Source organism: Microtus oregoni, unplaced genomic scaffold, assembly GCF_018167655.1.
Source record: "Microtus oregoni isolate MIOR12 unplaced genomic scaffold, Mior012 000005F_ref0000423, whole genome shotgun sequence".
NCBI lineage: Eukaryota > Metazoa > Chordata > Mammalia > Rodentia > Cricetidae > Microtus > Microtus oregoni.
In genome coordinates, this window is record NW_024543064.1 from 1,293,489 (window position 1) to 1,312,722 (window position 19,234).

Genomic DNA, 19,234 nt, shown 5'->3' on the forward strand with positions numbered 1-19,234 from the left:
CACATAACAATATTTAATGGAATCTGCTTTCTTTTTATTAATTTTTGTAGTGCAGGGCTCAAACCTGGAGTTGTTACACGGCAGGCAAGTGTCCTACCTCTGAGCTACGCCCCAGCTCTTCTTACATTGTCTAAATCGAGACGGTATTTTTGCTAAGCTGCCCAGACTGGCATTGAACTCTGGATCCTCCTACCTCAGCCTTCCCTGTAGCTGAGATTTCGGGCCTTTGCCACCAAGCCTGGCTGTACAGTTGTTCTCAGGCACAAACACACTAACAGAAATTAATGTCAAGGTGGTCATATCTTTACATCTGATTCAGTAGGAACAGATGGATTCTTGTACCTGCCTCTGGATTCAGTCTGTTTAGGTGCTGGTTTTGGTTGGCATCATGAAGAGCAGCTCAGAGTATTTTAATCCTAGATAAACACGGACATTCTTCTGTGTTTCCCTAAAACCCGCCTATTGGTTCCTCTAGGGTAGTGGTGTTGGGATGATTTCTTCCCTTACCACAGTTGGTCTGGGAAGGCCTCACCGATTCTGGCAGTGCCATGGAGGGTTGGTTCCTCTACCTTCATGAGACGATTCCATCCATCGTCATGCTCGCTGGATGTTGGAGGAAGCCACTAGCTGGTTTCCAGCTGTTCAGCTCCAAAATAATCACACAGAAACCATATTATTTAAATCACTGCTTGGCCCACTAGCTGTAGCTTCTTATTGGCTATCTCTTACATATTAATTTAACCCATCTCCATTAATCTGTGTATCGCCATGTGGCAGTGGCTTACCGGCAAAGTTTCGGCATGTCTGACTCTGGCAGTGGCTCCATGGCTTCTCTCTGACCCCGCCCTTCTTTCTCCCAGCATTCAGTTTAGTTTTCCCTGCCTACCTAAGTTCTGCCCTATCAACAGGCCAAGCCAGTTTCTTTGTTCATTAACCAATAAAAGAAACACATAGCCGGGCGATGGTGGCGCACGCCTTTAATCCCAGCACTCGGGAGTCAGAGGCAGGCGGATCTCTGTGAGTTCGAGACCAGCCTGGTCTACAGAGCTAGTTCCAGGACAGGCTCCAAAACCACAGAGAAACCCTGTCTTAAAAAAAAAAGAAAAAGAAAAAGAAAAAAAAAAGAAAAGAAACACATAGACAGAAGGCCCTTCCACACCAACCTGGGAAGCGAATGTTGCCTTCTTCTGGATACAGTGAACTCATGGTTCCCTCTGAGGATCTGAGGATCCAAGGATCCGCATACCTTACGGGCTTAGCTAGTTGCCTCTGTCCATTGTGTTCCAACACGTATCTGGCCACAGATGTGCAGTCCTTGTGTCAGGGGTCTGCAGCTCTATACATGGTCAGCTGAGCCCCAGGGACTGTGGGTGGACGAGCAGGGCAGTGAAACAGTCGGAGTCCTTTATCTTCTGGCCTCATCTTACCCAGGTAACCCAGGCCTGTGAAGGGTATTCCACATCACCCAGGAGGGTCAGGCACAGAGTGAAGGACAGATGTCATATGTTGCAAGGAGGGCGAGGCCACTTGTTCATCCCAGCTACCCAGCCAGCTTAGCCCAGAAATAACCACACAGAAATTGTATTAATTAAACCGCTGCTTGGCCTATTTGTTCTGGTTTCTTATTGGCTAATTCTTACATCTTAATCTAACCCATTTCTATTAATCTGTATATCACCACGTGGCAGTGGCTTACTGGGTAAAATTCCCAGCATCTGTCTCTGGTGGTTCCATGGTGCCTCCCTTATTCTGCTTTCTTCCTTCCAGAATTCATTTCTGTCTTCTCTGCCTACCTAAGTTCTGCCCTATCAGGCCAAGGCAGTTTCTTTATTCATTAACCAATACAAGCAACACATAGAAAGAAGGACCTCCTACATCAGTCATAGGTAGGTTGTAGGTAGGGGTCACCTGTAAGCTGAGCTAGGAGTCTAAATGAGCTCAGGTCGGGTCTTGAGGCAGGACAGTGGAAGGGGCAGAGGACCTGGATGCCGTGAGCTCTGTCACCCTCTGCTTCGGTTGTATGTGGCCCGGTTGTATGTGGCCCGTGAACCTGCCATAATTCCCGGTTGTGGAATTGTAATCCTTGGGAAATATATGTTCTAGCAAAAATGTATCAGTAGTATTTTTCAAAATCTCTGCACACTCATTTAAAGAGAAAGTAAGGATGCAGAGAGCGGATGAAGTCTGCCTTTCGGGGATGTTCACAGGGTCCCTCATAGCTGCCCTACCTGGAGCCGTGCTAGGTGGCACACCCAACACCCCTCTGCTCACGTGTGCAATGCTCTGCACCGCGTCTCAGAATCCAGGCTCAGGCCTCTTAGCCGCGGTGCCACTGCTTGCCAGCCAGAGAGTCCGGAACCAGCTCTCATGTAACCACAGTGTGTATATCTCCCTGTTTGCCAGTGCGTGGATGACTTTGTTTGTTTTTGTGTTTGTTGTTTTGGTGGTTGAGCTAGAGTCTTGCTGTAAAGCCCAGACTGGCCCAGAACTCCCAGGCCTACTGAGCTCTGGGATTATAGGCTCCAATCCCTATATATTTGTTTAAAAATAAATCACTTGTCGTCCGACTGTCTGCTTAGAGCCAGGCCCATAGTGACTCTGTCACACAGAGGGACATCTGCAGGTGCAGAGAGCGAGACTGAATGGTGGGGAGGCTGCTGACCCTGGTCCTCCATCCCCCGTCCCCCCTGGCGGTATCAGCATCATGGGTGGGTTTTCCAAATCCTACCTGGCTGCCGAGAGCTTGCAGAGCAAAGGTTTCTTTTCTGCTTTAGTTTGTGTTGTGGTAACAGTGTCGTTTAAGGAGCTGTTCTTTCTCTCCTTCCTGTTAAAAATGAAAACTGACATTATTAAGTCAGGAGTGTGTGTGTGTGTGTGTGTGCGCGCGCGCGCCACACACATGCATGCTTGTCTCAGATGCCTGAGCTGTCATTCCTTGGACACCATTCACCTTGGATTTTATTTATTTTGTAGATGAAAAAAAAATTTTTTTTTTGAGGCAGGGTCTTCACTGGCCTGAAATTTCCAAACAGATTAGGCTGGCAGGTCCTCAGTCTTATGGATTCTCTTGTGTATCTTTCCCCACTGCTGAAGTTATAAGTGACAGGCCACTAAACCTGTCTATAAAAAACGAAAACAAAAGACAGTTTCTAAAGATCTAACTCGGGCCCTCATGATTACAAGACATGCACTTTATTGACTGAGCCATCTACCAGCCCAAGGAGTTTCGTTTCTCTAATTTTACGTATGGGTGTTTTGCCTGCATAGATAGATGTACGTGCACCACATGTGTGCCTGGTGCGTTCAGAGGACAGAAGACGGTGTCAAATCCTGTGGAACTGGAGTTAAAGGAGGTTGTGAGTCATCATGCAGATGCTGGGAACCAAGTCTGAATCTTCTGCAAGATCAACAAGTGCTCCTAACTGCTGAGCCGTCTCTTTAGCCCCCAAGGATTTTCTTGAAGTTAAATTTGTTATAATCTACACCTGTCACCATTTAAAAATTTTTAACTGCTAGGTGGTCATGGCGCACGCCTATAATCCCAGTACTAGGGAGGCAGAGGCAAGCGGATCTCTGTGAGTTTGAGGCCAGCCTGGTCTACGGAGTGAGTTCCAGGACAGGCTTCAAAGCTACAGAGAAACCCTATCTCGAAAAAACAAAAATAAAAGAAAATTTTAATAATTAATTTGTGTTTGTGTGTGTACGAGGGTGTCTTTGCGTGCCTGTGTGTGTGTGTGTTCCTGTGTGCGTGCCTGTGTATATGTGTGTGTGTGTGTTCCTGTATGCGTGCCTGTGTAGGTCAGGGAACAGCTTTCAAGAACTGGTTCTCTCCTTCCACTATGTGGGAATTCAGTAATCAAATGCAGGTCGTCAGTTTGTGGCAGGTGCCTTTATCCACCGAACCATCTCGTCAGAGCCATTGATTTCACCACATTTGGCAGCCCGTGCGCTTTGACACGTTTCTCTTTTTTCTGACGTGATGATCACCTTGCACTTGCCTGAAATGAACCTGGCCTCTGAGGTGTCTGGCTTTCTTCTGCTGGTGGAGAGAGGCATTTAAAAGCCCTCCCAAGTGTTCTTGGCCGCTGGGCCCTGTGGGCTGTGGGTCGGGCTGAGCTGAGTGTTAGATGTGCAAGGTCTCCCTGTCCTGTGCTGGACCAGGACTTCCCCTAGCCCAGTTCCTCTGCTCTTTGTTTTAATCTCCCCGCTGAGCCATTAGCCAGTCATATCCAGCCCTGTGCTCTGGCTCCATAGGCAGACACAGACTCTGGAGCAGCCCTACCGCTGTGTACAGACCTGGATTCATGGGGCTCTGGCCTGGGGGAATGAATTCTTCTTGCTGTGCTTGCTCTCAGGATGTTCTTCTCGGTGGCCCTGCCCTAGGTATCGCGGTCAGCTGGGTTTATTCATCTGTTTGCAGTAGTTTTGGTTGTTTCCTCATATTCTTATTTGACGCACACCGTTCATCCCAGCACTCAAGAGGCAGAGGCAGGCCGATCTATGAGTTTGAGGCCAACCTGGTCTGCAGAGCACAGAGTGAGTTCCAGGGCTACATAGAGAAACCCTGTCTCAACAAAACGAAACAGAAGTCACACACGCGTGTGCACGTGTGCAGTTTTCTGTAAAGTGTAGCCTAGCATTTGTTCTTGTCAGTGTTTTACTTTCTCTCATTTAGTTAAAAAATTTAGTTGTATTTGTGTGTGTGTGTGTGTGTGTGTGTGTGTGCACGCCATACTGTGCATGTGAGACCAGAGGACAACTTGCAGGAGCCGCGTTCTCCTTCCACCATGTGAGTCCTGAGAGTTGAGCTCACACCCTCGGTCTCGACAGCAAGTGCCTGCCCACTGAGCCTTCTCATCTCCCTGTCAACTCTTTTTCTAAAATATAACTATTCGTATGTATTTAGGTAGGATGAGAATAGAAATAAAAATAACACGTTTAAATACCAACAAAGACCTCAAACTTGATGTAATCCAGGAAAATGATATTAATTAGACCCATCATTTATTTTCTGCCTGGCATGTTGCTGTATTTTCCCCCAATATTTTCTACTGGCAAACAATTTGATTTTTACTCAACTGACAGTTTTTCAATATTTTCTCTTTTGCAAAAATCTCCAGAGAATTCAGCTTTTTTTTTTATAATAGGGTTAGCAAAAGACAAGAAAATTACTTATGACTCGTTAGAAAGTCTTTTCAAACTGGGCATCATAGCGTGTGCTGCTAAAACCCCAGCTCTTAGGAAACTGAGAAAGGAGGATGAGCCATTCGAGGCCAGCCTGGTGCGTGCAGTTAGTGCTTCAACAAAGGTGTTAAGATGAGTCACTGCACGAGGAATCTCAGAATACCCCACCAACCTGCGGGTCTCCAGTGGAGAGAATGAGCGAGATTTCCCCAGAGTGTTCCTGTCAGAACTGTCGGAACAAAAAGGAAAGCTGGGCATGGTGGCACACTAGTCCAGCGCCGGAGAGGACCAGGCAAGAGGAAACTCGGGTCTCACTGGCTGACCTGTGCAGCCCAGTTGGTCAGCCTGAAGTCCCAGGGAGAGGCCCTGTCTCAAAACACAGGTGAGCAACTCCTGAGCAGTGCTGCCCAAGGTTAACCTCTAGTCTCCAGATACAAGAGCACACATGCATGTCTGAACACAAACACACATGATCATGAACACATACACACATGTGCACACAGACACACACACACAAGAGCTTTCCCCCCAAATTTGAAAACAATCCTAAAACTTTATGTCAGACCATCTTACCAGCCACTGTTAAGGTTGGAGGATGGAGAAGTTTTGTTTTGGTTTGTTTTGTTTGGAGACAGGGTCTCACTGTGTAGCCCACTCTGGCCCAGGACTCACAGGCTTCCTGTCTCAGCCTCATGAATACAGGGTTAGGTATGTGCCATCATTTCCAGCTCTTTATTTCTTTTTCTGGTTTTTTTTGGGGGGGGGGCAGATTTTTTGGGGTGTGTGTGTGTCTGTGTCTGCATGGATTGGGCATGTCCACATGTGTGTACATGCATTTAAATAGGAAAAAAATCCTCTATCTCTCTTCCACTCCATTCTTCAAGACACGCTCTCTTAGTCAAACCCAGACTCACTCAGAGGCCAGCCTGCTCAGGAGACTCCCGTCTTTGCCTTCCTGAGACTGCGATTATGGGTGGCTTCTGTGCCTCCCAGCATTTATGTGGGTTTCTGGGGAACCAGACTCCGGTTTTTGTGCTTCGTCAAGCACTTAACTACTGAGCCTTATCTCCAACTCCTCTTTAGTATTTCTCGATAGAACCCCGGGGCCTTGTGTGTGCCAGGCAAGTGCTCTAACCCTGAGCTATATCCTGTCCATTCCATTAAACAAAGGGGATTCTGTAAAAAACAGATACAGGATGGATTTGGGGTGTTCCATGTTGGGGGTAAAGACTAGACCTGCTGATGGCTGGGACTGTGGCGCCCCCCAACACCACATCAGCATGTTGGCCTGTGTCCTGAGACGCCAGGTCGCTTACGTGGCTCTGTTCATAAAACATGTATTCAGAGGGTTGTTTTTTTTTTTAAAAAAAAATCTTTGCATTTATTATTTTTGAATTTATTATTTTGATCTCATCCTTTCTGTAAAAGTTTGGTGTCGTATTGTCAAGAACATCCCAGTATCTGAGCAGCATGTGATTGTGGCACCCATATAATCTGTTGTGTAAATACCAAAGCACAGTCTGGGTGGTTTGGGGCTTTGTTTCTTTCTTTCTTTTCCTGAAACAGCCTCTTAGAGAACTTACCGTGCTTTGCTCATAGTTCAGTGGGCTGATCCACTATGCAGAGCAGAGCTGGGTCCTCTTTTCTCTGAGGACCTGCGGTTTAGCGTAGTGGTCAGAAGGCCCAGCCTTGAGGCTGGGGGATGCTGGAGATGGGTGTAAAGGGCAGGCTGCTTGGTGACTGGCACGTGCTGGCTGCCTGGACACTTGGCTTGAAGGCGTCCTTTGTTCTGACAGTGAGCGTTGACAGATCTGAATAGTGCTTTCTCCTGCTGTGGGGGTTCAGGACCTTGGTTTGTAGTGGTGATTCCACGGCCTCTGCTTCTGCAGCCGTAGGAAGGTCACTTTATGGGGTTGCTTAGCTGGCTGGTTCAGGTACCTCCCTCTCCTTAGGTCACCCCTCCCTGCAGTGGATCCTGGATTAACGAAACCAGGGCGACAGCACCTCCTTACCAGACTCCGTGCCCTTCCACCTCCGTTGTGTGTAGTCAAGACAAAATTGGGGCCTTCTGCTTTGGACTTTACTTTTCTGCTTGGACAGTTCCTCCCAACCAGAGATCGCAGTGGTCCTATAGGTTCTCTTCCTCCAGAGTCTGCTCAGAGACCTTGTTCTCCAGTCTCTTTTTGAGAAGTCTCATCCCCTACTGTGCCCCCACCACATGAAGGTTTTAAAGGATGGGGTCCATCTGCTTTGATCTTGGTGCAGCCCTAGGTCTAAAAGTCCATGCCTGGGATCCCCCACAACCGCTCCTCCCCAGGCTCCCTATCTTGAGCTAAGCATCCTTCAGTGAAGATGGTGGTGAGGGATGGCCTGCCCACCAGGAGCTGCCTCCAAAGGCCCCAGAACCAGGTCTTCCAGGAGGAGCTGGGCCTCACCTTTCTGCTGCCCCGCGCATGGTGTCACCTCCGCTGTCTAGGTCAGGCTGTGGGCAGCGTGGAGCCAGCTTGGAGCAGGTTACATGTGCTCCCCTCACGTCTCCAGGGCCACAGTGGCAGCAGAGAAAGGTCTTCTACATTTGTATTTTAAAACAGTAAAAGCAATACATGCCAATTGCACAGACCCTGAAACACACAGCAAAGCGTTAGAAAACTAAACCCGTCTCTGCTGGTGCCCTCTGGAGGGCACACCTTTCTTTGGTTCTAAGAGAGCCTTTCTGTGATAGAGCGCTACTTAAACCTCCCAGTTACTGGCTAACAGCTCCCGCGTCCTTGGCGAAGGCCCACAGTCCTTTCTCCCAGTGATTATTCCACCAAGCTTCCTTTCCTGGGTACAGGAGTTGAACTTCTCTGGAAGGACATCGGTGTGTTTTATTTTCCGGAGGTTTAAGAAGGTTCTGAGGATCTAGCTCAGGGATCTTGACCAGCATGTGCTACCTGGCCCCGTCCCCCACCAAAAGCTGAGAAAATGAAACCAACCAGCATATATGGTTAACTTGTCTGCAGCAAAGCAGAAGTGTGTCATTTCTCTGTCTCCCCTGACCCCCACTCCAGGCTGGGAGAAGACGGCCAGGACCCCATAGGCTCTGACGTCCCTAGGAAGTCGCCATCTGTGGTGGTTTGAATGAAGTGTCCCTCGTGGTCTCAGGCTTTCGTTTATCCCCAGGTGTGGCACTGTTAGGAGGTGTGGCTTTGCTCAGGAAGTTGTCCTAGCGGAGGAGACCCTTGCCATCCCCACCTTGCTCTCCGCTTCCTGCTCGCGGTTCTCGATGTCAGCGCTTCCCTTCCGGCTCTACCTGCCATGCCTCTGTTCTGCCATCACAAACTCTTACCCTTGGGAATAAATTCGATAAGTTGCCCTGGCCGTGGTATCTATCACAGCAATAGAAAAGAAACAAATACGCCATCCGGTTCCCTCATTAGACTTTGTAATGATGGTGTGTCACCTGCCTTCCCAGCAATGCCTCCTTGATAGTCTTATCCCCATTGGTGGTCATCCTAAGTCCTGTGATGAACTGGAGCCAGGGGAAGGATGTAGGAACCACTCTCCTCCTGGTTTCTCAGTGTATAGACTGTGTGGACCCTGGAGACCAGGAAGGGCTGCTGGAGGGTGGCCAGGAGTTGCTAAGAAGACTGGGTGTTAGCTGGGCAGTGTTGGCACACACCTTTAATTGCAGCACTTCGGGAGGCAGAGGCAGGAGGATCTTTGTGAGTTTGAGGTCAGCCAGGTAGAACTCTACTGTAAAGTGAATTCCAGGACAGTTAGGGCTAATCAGAGAAATGCTGTCTCAGAAAACAAACAACAACAACAACAAAAGAGAACCAATTGAGATACCCTGTGGAGGTGGGAAAAGGGAAAGAGACTAAGCCAGGGGCTTCTACATGGGTAGGTGGGCAGAGTGGCACCCTCGGATCAGTATGGTTCAGATGAATGGGGGAATCGGAAATGGCCTTCAGGTTGGATCATGGGATCCCAGTGTGGTAGAATGGCCCCCATAGGCTCGCTTATTTGAATTACACGTTTGGATACCTGATCCCCAGTTGGAAGAACTGTTTAAAAAGGATTAGGAGGTGTGACCTTATTGGAGGAGTTTGTGTCACTGGGGGTGGGGCTTTGAGGTTTCAAAAGCTCACTCTGTTCCCAGTTCTTTGCCTCAGGCGTGTGGATCAAATGTAAGCTCTCCGCTGCTGCTCCAGCTCCATTCTGGTTTGCCTGCTGCCCTGCTCCCTCCACGTTCACCGTGGAATCTGACCTGCTGGAACCATGTGCCTCAAACCCTTTCTTTAAAAAGTTGCTTTGATGGTGTTGTTTTGTCAGGGCAATAGAAAGGTAACTAGGTAGCCTGCAGAGCCCACATCCACTGCCGTCTTTTCTGTCCTCTGGCCATACTTCTTAGAACAGAGTCCAGGCTGCTAATACCCTCCTCCTGAAACAGCCCACAAAGGGCCCTCAAGCCTTAAAATCCTGTGCAGACCAGAGAAGCCAGGATTGTGTTGCTAGAAAGAAGGCCATTGGTCTGTATCTGGGAGTCACTCTGTAACCCAACACAGTTCTACAATGACCGCTTGGGGGACGAGGGAGGCTGGGCAGTGTGACCACAGTCAAGATTAGGAGGCTTTGCGACCCACGGGCCCTGGTGTTCACTGGGCCTGCAATATCTGCCAAACAAGGTGATACTGGGAGTTGACCCTCTGCTGGCCTGGGCTCAAAGATCCTCCCAGTTTTCCAATATTCCTGTGTTCATGGACACGGTGCTGCTGTGCTTATGTCTGAGTGTAAGACAGACCCGAGCCTGGTGGCTGCCTCAGCAGTCTAGTGTCAAAGATAGCAACACAGGTGAACTTTGTTCCAAATCTGTCTCTGTCGTGAGAGCAGCGGTACCTACCATAGAGCTTCTCACCCAGTCCATTCTGGGGTTTACTCTCCTTATCCTGTTCTTCAAGGTCCCAGGCACAGTTGCTCCCTGGGAGGTGGGGATTGTGACGTCTGGAGCCTGGAGTGAGGTCTGAGTGGAGGCAACACTTAGGGTAGAGGAAGGCAGAGTTCAGCCTTTCGGGCGTCTTCTTCGTGTGGGCTCCCAAAATAAAACACCACAGCTGGACGCTGAGAGATTGCAGATAGACATTTCTCCAGGCTGAAGGATGGCACCAGGGTCAGGGCATTGGTGTCCACTGAGGTCTGCTTCCCAAGGACCCCTTTCATAAGACAATCCCTCCCTAAAGGGTCTATCTCCCTGGTCTACTCACCTTCCAGAAAGTTGAGCACCCTCCCAGGAAGTTAGAATTTGACACAGACTTGTAGATGGTTACCTGCTCGGCCACAGTACCAAGGCTGCAGGAAAGAAGGGTACACATTTGGTGCCACACCAGCAGAGGGTTTTGCCTCCTACCTCACAACCCAGGTATGGGCAGGGCTTGAGGAAGACGCTTCATCTTTCCTCGGCTTGTAGATAGCTGCCTTTGTCTTTTCACAAGTTCAGCTCCTAGCAGGGCCGTTGAGAGGTGAGACACCCGCTGGTCATGTCATGGGCTGAGAAGTCTTTCATCTCAGCTGCCCCTAGGCCTTCTGTCGTAGATGCTTCAAAACTGTCCACCCATCAGCAATCATGCAGCTGACCATACACTGTTACCCTGAGGTCTGTGTGGCAGGCCTTGACTCAGCATCTCTGTAGTCTGCTCTCGACCCTTACCCCACCCATCATGAGAGCACTTTCCCCTCAGCCGGCTCCCTCCCCTCCTAGTGCTGTCCAAAGACTTCTCTGGATACTTAGACATGGACCCTTGCATACTGGTTTTATTTTTTGCAGTGCTGAGGATGAACACAGGGCATTGCACGCGCTCGGCAAACGTTCTGCCATTGCACACGCCCACCTGAAGCTGTGTCTTCTTCAGCCCCGTTTAGCATTCCTGCCCGCATCCATGGCTTTACTCAGTGGACATAATGTGGCCCTGAAGTCAGCAGAAGAGCTTGGGGGCCACATCCAGCTCAGACAGAGCGGCAGTCCAGGGCTCTAGGAGTCCTGGCTGTGGGATTTAGTTCTTTTGGGTTTATTTATTTTTAAACCTTGTTACATGCAAATATTTCATCCCTATCACACGTTCAACGTGCAGACGAATCTTTCTTTACACCAGTCTAAACTCTGGATCTAAGCAGAGACAGAGACCACTTCGTAAATGTCGTTCTTCAAGAATGCCAGTGTGCCTTCCCAGAAGGGTGCTGTCATGGAGACTTGTTGTTGTGTTGGTTGGCCTGCTGATCGTGGTAAAATACACGTGAATAAAGAGCGCTTGCTTGGTGTCCAACACTCACACTGGTCGACTTACAGCTACCTTTAACTCCAGCCTGAGGTAATCCAACCTCCTGTTCCAGCCTCCCTGGACACCTGTACATCCATAGTGTGCATGCACAAATACACAAAAATACACATAAATAAAGTAAATGCTCAAAAATACACATAATGGAGGGCTGGAGAGATGGCTTAGAGGTTAAGAGCATTGCCTGCTCTTCCAAAGGTCCTGAGTTCAATTCCCAGCAACCACATGGTGGCTCACAACTATCTATAATGGGGTCTGGTGCCCTCTTCTGGCCTGCAGGCATACACACAGACAGAATATTGTGTACATAATAAATAAATAAATATTTAAAAAAAATACACATAATGTAAAACTGAACATTTTAACTAAGTAAAAGGTTAAAACCAGCGTTATGCAATCAGTCTCTATGATTTTTCATCCTACAGAAAACCCCCGACTGTACTGTAAGTACCAGCTCCCCTCACCCCGCCCTGGCACCACTGCTCTGCATTGTGAGCCAACTGGCATACTTCCCATAAGGCCTTTACACAGGACCCGTCCTTTTGTAGCTGACTAATTTTAGGGTAATGTCTGCAGGGCTCATCCATGTTGGGGCTTCTGTCGGAATTTCCTGCCGTCTCAAGGCTGAACAGCATTGCATTGTGTGTGGCCATCACATTTTCTTTGTACGTTCATCTGTAAATAGTTGCTGGGTTGCTCCCACCTCTTGGCTGCTGTGGACGGGGATGTGCACACAGCTATTCAGGACCCCGTCCTCTGTCCTCGGGCACACGTGCCCAGGAGTGGAACTGCTGCATCATATGGCGGTGCTATTTTTATTTCCCGAGAGCTCTGTACTGTGGTCCATAGTAGCTGTACTATTTGACATCCTTACCCCACAGCATACAGTGGTTCCAGGTTTTTCAACATATTTTTTCATGTTTATCTACGTAATCAATATTTATTGGTTTGCTCTGGGTAGGTGGACGTTTGGGTGCTCAGCATGCGTGTTGCGTGTGGAGATCAGAGGACAGTTCACAGGAGTCAGTTCTTTTCCTACCGTGTAGATTCTGGGGCTCAAACTCAGGTCATCACCCCGAGTCCTCTCTTCAGCCTTCTACACATCTTTTTTGTTTTTCAAGACAGGGTTTCTCTGTGTAGCCCTAACTGTCCTAGAACTAGCTCTGCAGACCAGGCTGGCCTGGAGCTCACAGAGATCTATCTGCCTTTGCCTCCTGAATGCTGGGATCAAAGGTGTGCATGCCATCTGTGTGTGCCCTGCTATAATCTTTTGACGATGCTTATTTTTTACTTACTTATTTTGTAAGTGGGGGTATGAGGTGGTTTGCTGTTTTGAGAGAGTCTTACCTTGTAACTCAGGCTGCCCTTGAACCCAAAATCCTCCTGCCTCAGCCTCTGGAGTGTTACAACTGCAAGTAAACACCACTGTACCTGGCTAAATTTTTTTAAGAAATATTTTTAACTTTATGATTAAAAATTGCAAATAATAAAACATGTCTTTACAGATAATTTTATAGTATGAAAAATCATCTCTAAGGAATAATAAGGTTTGGCTGGGTACTAATGACTCATGGCTTTAACCCCAGCACTTGGGAGGCAGAAGCAGATGGATCTCCCAGTTCAAGGCCAGCCTGGGCTACAGAATGAGTTCTAGGACAGTCAGGGCTACGCAGAGAAACCCTGTCTTGAAAAGACAAAACAAGACAAAAAACAAAAATAAAAGATAAAGGACAAGGTTTGTGTTAGAGAAGTGTTGTCAGGGGACATTCCACAGCTCTCGGGACGCGTGTCTCAGGTCACAGGTAACTTCTTCCTCCTCGCCCGTGGTGTAGAAATGAGATGGAAGAATGTGAGCCTTTCATCCCTTCCCCAGATCTCATGCACAATCCAGTCAGGGGCCACTGCTCTTGGGACTCCTGGTCCAGGCCCCCCTTTGTAATACGTGTTCTGTATGTTCTGTTATCCCGTGTGCTCCTTCCTTCCGATGGGAGCACATGCGTGAGGCAGCCCCACCATTCCACAGGGAGTCTGTGCAGGAAGAAACCTATTGTAGTAGTAAGGAGGGGGTTAGACACATGGGTCACCTGAGCCCAGAATACCCCATGGGGCGGAGCAGCAGACTCCAGCTCCTGGCGCAGCTTTTGCGCCTGGGCCAGAGGTGTCGGAAGGTCCTTCTCTCCGAATCTTCACCCCTTCAGGAGGTGCTGTGAGGCCAGGGGGATGTGAAGCTTTGTGTGTTTCTTTTTCAGGATGTAAACTTCTAGCTTAGAGGTGTTCTTCCAAGATTAGCTGCTCTGTTTTTGGTTAGGGGAGAAAGGGGAGCTTTTTAAAATTGTTTTTAAGCATTAAAGGAAGCCTGAGGTCTGTTCTCAGCATGAGCAGACACAGGGATCAAGTGTGAGCAGTTAGATCCTCTTGCTCAGATTATCTGGAGTGAACAGGGTCGTAACCCCTGGGAGTGGGCGGAGGCTTAATGCATCAGGCTCAGGTGGTCAGCTGGGGGTGAGAGACTAAATTTTATTCTCAGCAGCGCCATTAAAAATACCTAGGACATGCATAATGGACCCCAGGTCACTACGCTGCACAGGGCCAGACCCAACACCAGGAAGCCTGGGGTCAGGCACCCTGCAGTGCTGTGGAAATGTTGGCGAGGGGGAAGGGCAGGGCCTGTGAGGAGCTGCTTAGGAGAGAACCTGCAGCCGAGCCCTGCAAGCCACCCCCCCACATCTGCACATTATGGACGAGGGGTGAGGGGGGAGTTCCACTCTGTTTCTCTGGAAGCACTCTAGCCATTACATGGCCCTTGACAGCTCTGGTCCCACTGGCCTCTGGCCTCGGTAATCGGGCGTGACCAGCGCTCTCTGTGGCACCCAGAAACTGCTCCCCTTAATGCCCAGGCTCATCTGCTGCCCTTGTCTTAGAGAATAGTGTACAGAGATTAGGGGGGCACAGAAAGACACGATCCCAGCCTTTCTACGCTGTGAGTGGATGGGGAAGGGAGAGCAGATGAGTCCAGACATAGACCTGAATGGTTGCTTCTAGTCAGGATTGCAGACACACAGTGTAAGTGGCTGCAACACGAGGGCCCAGGGCAGAGGGGTGGGAGTTCCTGGGAAACAGCAGCCGCATGGGCAGCACCAGGCCCTGGGCGTGGGAGGAGGCACTGCCGTGATCGACATGGTTATTTCTAAATTTGAGGTATATATCGCTCTCTTCACACCTCTCCCTTCCCCTCCCTTCCCACCACCCACTTCCCTGAGATGCCATTGTAAGCGGCTGTGACCACTGCCCAGTAGCTGAGAATCAAATGCCCACTTTGGAGCTGGGAGAGTTAGACACCAAAGAGGGGCCAGGAACACAGCGTTCGCGGTTTTCCGCCCGGAGCACAACATGCTCAAAGCCTGGTGAGTCTTTACCTTTACCGTCTGCGCACACAGAGAACACCTCAAGAGGAGTCGGGGATACCTAGCCAATCTCGTGTCCCTTCAAGCTGAAGGCTCAAAGAGCAGCTGAGCCTCTTACCGTCAGTTTTTGCAAGGTGCTGTTCTAGCTCTAAAAAGGTTTCCAGAGGCCCCTGGTCATCCTCCCAAACCTGCAGTCAGCAGGAAGGACTGCCCGGAGGTGAGGGCAATTATCCGTGATGGCCAGGCTGCACCTGGAGCAGGAGCAGGAGCAGCCCTCTCACGTGAGCCAGATTGCTCCCCTCCCCCAAGCAATAAGAACTTCCCCGTGTCCACCACGCAGAACCAGAACCGAGATAATGATCAACCAGACCACGCCCTCACCAGAACGGCGTGATTATGCGTGCCTTCTGCCCCTGCCCTGCTTAAACCTAAAACTTATGCCCGTGACCAGAAGGTGGACTTGAAGTCACTGGACCCCATTCGTGTTTCTCTCCCCGGTGTGGATTCATTATTAAATCTTCATTGACTTGTGTCTATACCTGGCATATCAGGACAGCTGGTCATGCCTACCCTACCGGGACTCCCAAAGCCACAGCCTTTGCCCTGAAACTCCTGAAAGTCAGATTTCTGCTTTACTGTCATTACTGGGTATGCAAGGAAAAGTGTGTCTTGTGGTTTTGTTTGTGGACGCATGAGTCAGCTGATGGCGCCACTCCTAGACCTGGGGCACCCCTAAGCTGGTGCCCAGATCCCCAACACCACTGCAACACTTTCATGTTAGCTGCTTGTCTCTCTGTAGCCAAACACCTGACAAAGCGACGGAAGGAAGGGCTTGTATTGGCTCACGGATCGAGGGTGTACTCCATCGTGGTGGGGGAAGACATAGCAGCAAAAACACGGCCATGGCCTCCGGTCACCTTGCATCCACAGTCAGGAAGAAGGAAGAGGCAGGAGGCAGCTGTGCGGTTCACTTTCTCCGTTTTACTCAGCCCAGGACCTCAGCCCATAGCATGATGCTGCCCACATTTAGGGTACATCTACCCACCTCAGCCCACGGGATGATGCTGCCCACATTTAGGGTATATCTTCCCACCTCAGCCCATGGGACGATGCTTCCCACATTTAGGGTACATCTTCCCACTTCAGCCCATAACATGATGCTGCCCACATTTAGGGTACATCATCTGCCCACCTCAGTGGGATGTAACCTAATCCGGAAAAATCCCTCACAGATAATGCCTGGAGGTTTGTTTCCATGGTGATTCTAAATCTTGTCAAGTTGGCAGTCAAGATTACCCATCACAAAGTGTTACATTGTACCCAGTTGAACTTCCTCCTCCTCCTGTGTTCTTATGGTCTTTCTCCTTGACCTGGCCAGAGTATGTATTACATGGTTGTTTCGGCAAAGACCAGGGCTTGGCTTGGGACACAGCCTGGAGTTCCTGAATAAACATTGTGTGGGGGCAGGGGCCAAACAGGTCATGGAGGCCAGGGTGGGTCTCCAGTGGACCAAGTGTCTCATCCTGTCTAGTGGTGTTGGACTCAGTGTGCCCGAGGGGTACACCCAGCACCTTAGGTCTCAGTGTTCTGGTGACATCAGAGGCTGATTCATGTTTGAAGTAGCTGCTGCCAAGCAGCTAAGAATAGTGCCACCACCCAGCTGACCCTACTTCTCACTTTCACCTTAGGCAAACAATGTCTGTGCTCTGGGCCTCAGGTTCCTCAGATGCCAGGGGTGAAGACAGATAATTGATTGGATTTCCTAAGGCTCCAATGCAACAGTGTGTAAAAGTGTCCAGCCCCAAGCTGGTCTTTCATTAAAACATGTCCCCAGCGATTGTGAACAATGACCATCTACCCCCCAAGGCACTCCACAGTAACTCTGAACCTGTGATGTTGGAATAGTAGCTGTGTGGTGGCTAGTTACATGTGAGGTCCAGAACAGAGTGAGCACATCTCCCCAGTAAGACCTGGGGTACTGCTGAAGGGGGGGAGTTCAACCTTGACCCTGCTGTGAGCACAGTCCCCAACCAAGTTACCTTGTAGCCCCAGGAAGCCTCCAGACAGGTTCCTGAGAGGCTGAACTCCCCCTGAAGTTGGATGTTCATGGGCCAGGCTCACTTGTGGGCTGGACAGCGATTTCTATGCTAGAAACTGCTTTTTCTACATATATTTTCTACATATATCACAGCAGCTGGGGTGAAAAATCAAAAAGAAAAGTTAACTAGCTAATAGGCATGCAGAACTTCGCTGCATAGGTAGTCACAGAGGTCAGAACAGTGAGTATTCATGCCACTTTGATGTCTCCAGCGGCGTCCTGACCGATGGGGCAGATCTAGGCAGCTGTCTGCTGCATGGGGGTAGAGGTACTCGGCAGATTCTGACCTCCTTTTTAACAGTGTGTGTGTGTGTGTAGGTAGGTAGGTAGGTAGATACTTGCCACCATTCCTTGGCTCCTGGTCGGGCATGCTTTCAGTGTGCTTGGGCTCCAGGCTTGGCATGATGAACTTGCTTCAGGCCCCTACTCCTGCCCTGGCACTTCCTTCCGGTCAGTTTGATGAAGGTGTCTGAATTTGCTGCAGGTTGCTGCTGAATCAAGTTCACTCAGCCAGCAAGATGGGGCCTGAGCACTGAGGTGGTGGGATCATGTACTGCTGCGACCTGGGGGCCTAGAGCAAGGTCCTCACTCAACCAGAAAGGGCTTGTTTTGCACCTGTCTGTACCCTGCTGCTTCTGGGTTGTCCTGGAACTCACTCTGTAGACCAGAGATCCGCCTGCCTCTGCCCCACGAGTGCTGAGATTAAAAGTGTGCGCCACCACCACCAGCTGGGTTGTTTCTTAGATGGAGACCCAGTTGTGTGTGACCTAGAAGTTCCCTCATCCCCAGTCACTGGAGGGAGTGGGGTGGTATATCTTATCCTGAGCTGCTGGGACATTAAATCAAGAAATAAATGTGACAATGTAGCTTTATTTATTTATTTATTTATTTACTCTCTTCAGCTACCCTCAGGGACATTCTGAGTTTTTCTGCTTAGAGCCCTGTAATTCATTCACTCTGTCCCTTCCATAGTTAATTTGCCCTCCGAGGGCTGGGCTGGCAACACCGGGGCACAATGGGAACAACGTTCCCCTGAACTGTCCTGTATTAAGAGGTAGACAAGTCTGGAGAGATGGCTCAGTGGTTAAGAGTACTGCCTGCCCTTCCAAAGGTCCTGAGTTCAATTCCCAGCAACCACATGGTGGTTCACAACCATCTGTAATGAGGTCTGGTGCCCTCTTCTGGCCTGCAGACATACACACAGACATAATATAGTATACATAATAAATAAATAAATTTTTTTTTTTTTAAAGAGGTAGACAGGTAAAGCACAAAGCAGAGATCTCTCACACAGACGGTGGCTTACGATTCCAGCCGCGATTAACATTATCCACCGCGGAGGGTCCAGGACAGGCAGGGCAGCACCAATGAATGACGTCAAGGCAGGGTTCAGTAGACCAGATGACCTGACCACGGCAGTAGAGGGTGGCTGAGGGTTCATAGGTGGAGGGGCAGACGCTCCAAAGGCCGTGAGGGCTCTGGTCTGTTAAGGTAACCAGGAAGACCTTGCTTGGCAAACAAGCCATGCGTGAGGGAAATGAGGCGGATGTGATGGACAGCGGAAGTCAGGCAAACATAGGAGTAACGGGGGAGGGGGGAAAGACAGCTAGGAGGGTGGGGAGGATGCCTTGAGGGGCTGAAGGGGAACAAAACAGACATGAGGGATGGGAGGATGAGGCACCCCCCTCCCCTGAGTTAATTCTGTAAAGCCAAAGGAGTTAATTTGTGGAGACCTAACTGTGACCTATTTTCTGTTCCAATTAAGTTGAAGGTCGTTTGTCAAGTTAAATGGGATCGTTTAGAAAAATCTCGAAGCACACTTTCAGGCTAACAGGTGCTCACTGAGGGTACCTGAGAGTGAAGGCGGGGCTCAGGACTGTGCATCTCCGTAACTGGGTGTGACACAAAGACCTGCTTGGAACCTTCTAGTTCACGCTTGCTCCTTTTCGTCCTTCCTGTGACTGTGGGGTGTCCGCAGACTTTAGGTTCTTGCTGTAGCTCAAATTATAAACCTGGGACCCAGCTGGCCCCGTGCTCACCAACACCCCCAGATTTTCCTGGGCCTAGTGTTTCTTGGCTGTGGTAAAGTTACTTTGCCAAACAGTTGGGAGATCTGCCACATGGAGAGACACATCCGGGCACTGAGGTTCCTAAGGCAGTGATTTGTTCTCTGTTTCTGCTCAGCAGCCCCGCCTAGTGATTCTTTACCTTCTTTGTCTTACTGGCCTATGAGGTCC

At 49.6% G+C, this 19,234-nt stretch overlaps 1 protein-coding gene across 2 annotated transcripts in view; it reads left to right on the forward strand.

The window, feature by feature from the left end:
- LOC121448043 (protein kinase C zeta type) overlaps nt 1–19,234 on the forward strand; it is a 104,840-nt gene that overhangs the window by 26,957 nt on the left and 58,649 nt on the right. The gene's annotated exons all lie outside the window — the stretch shown is intronic.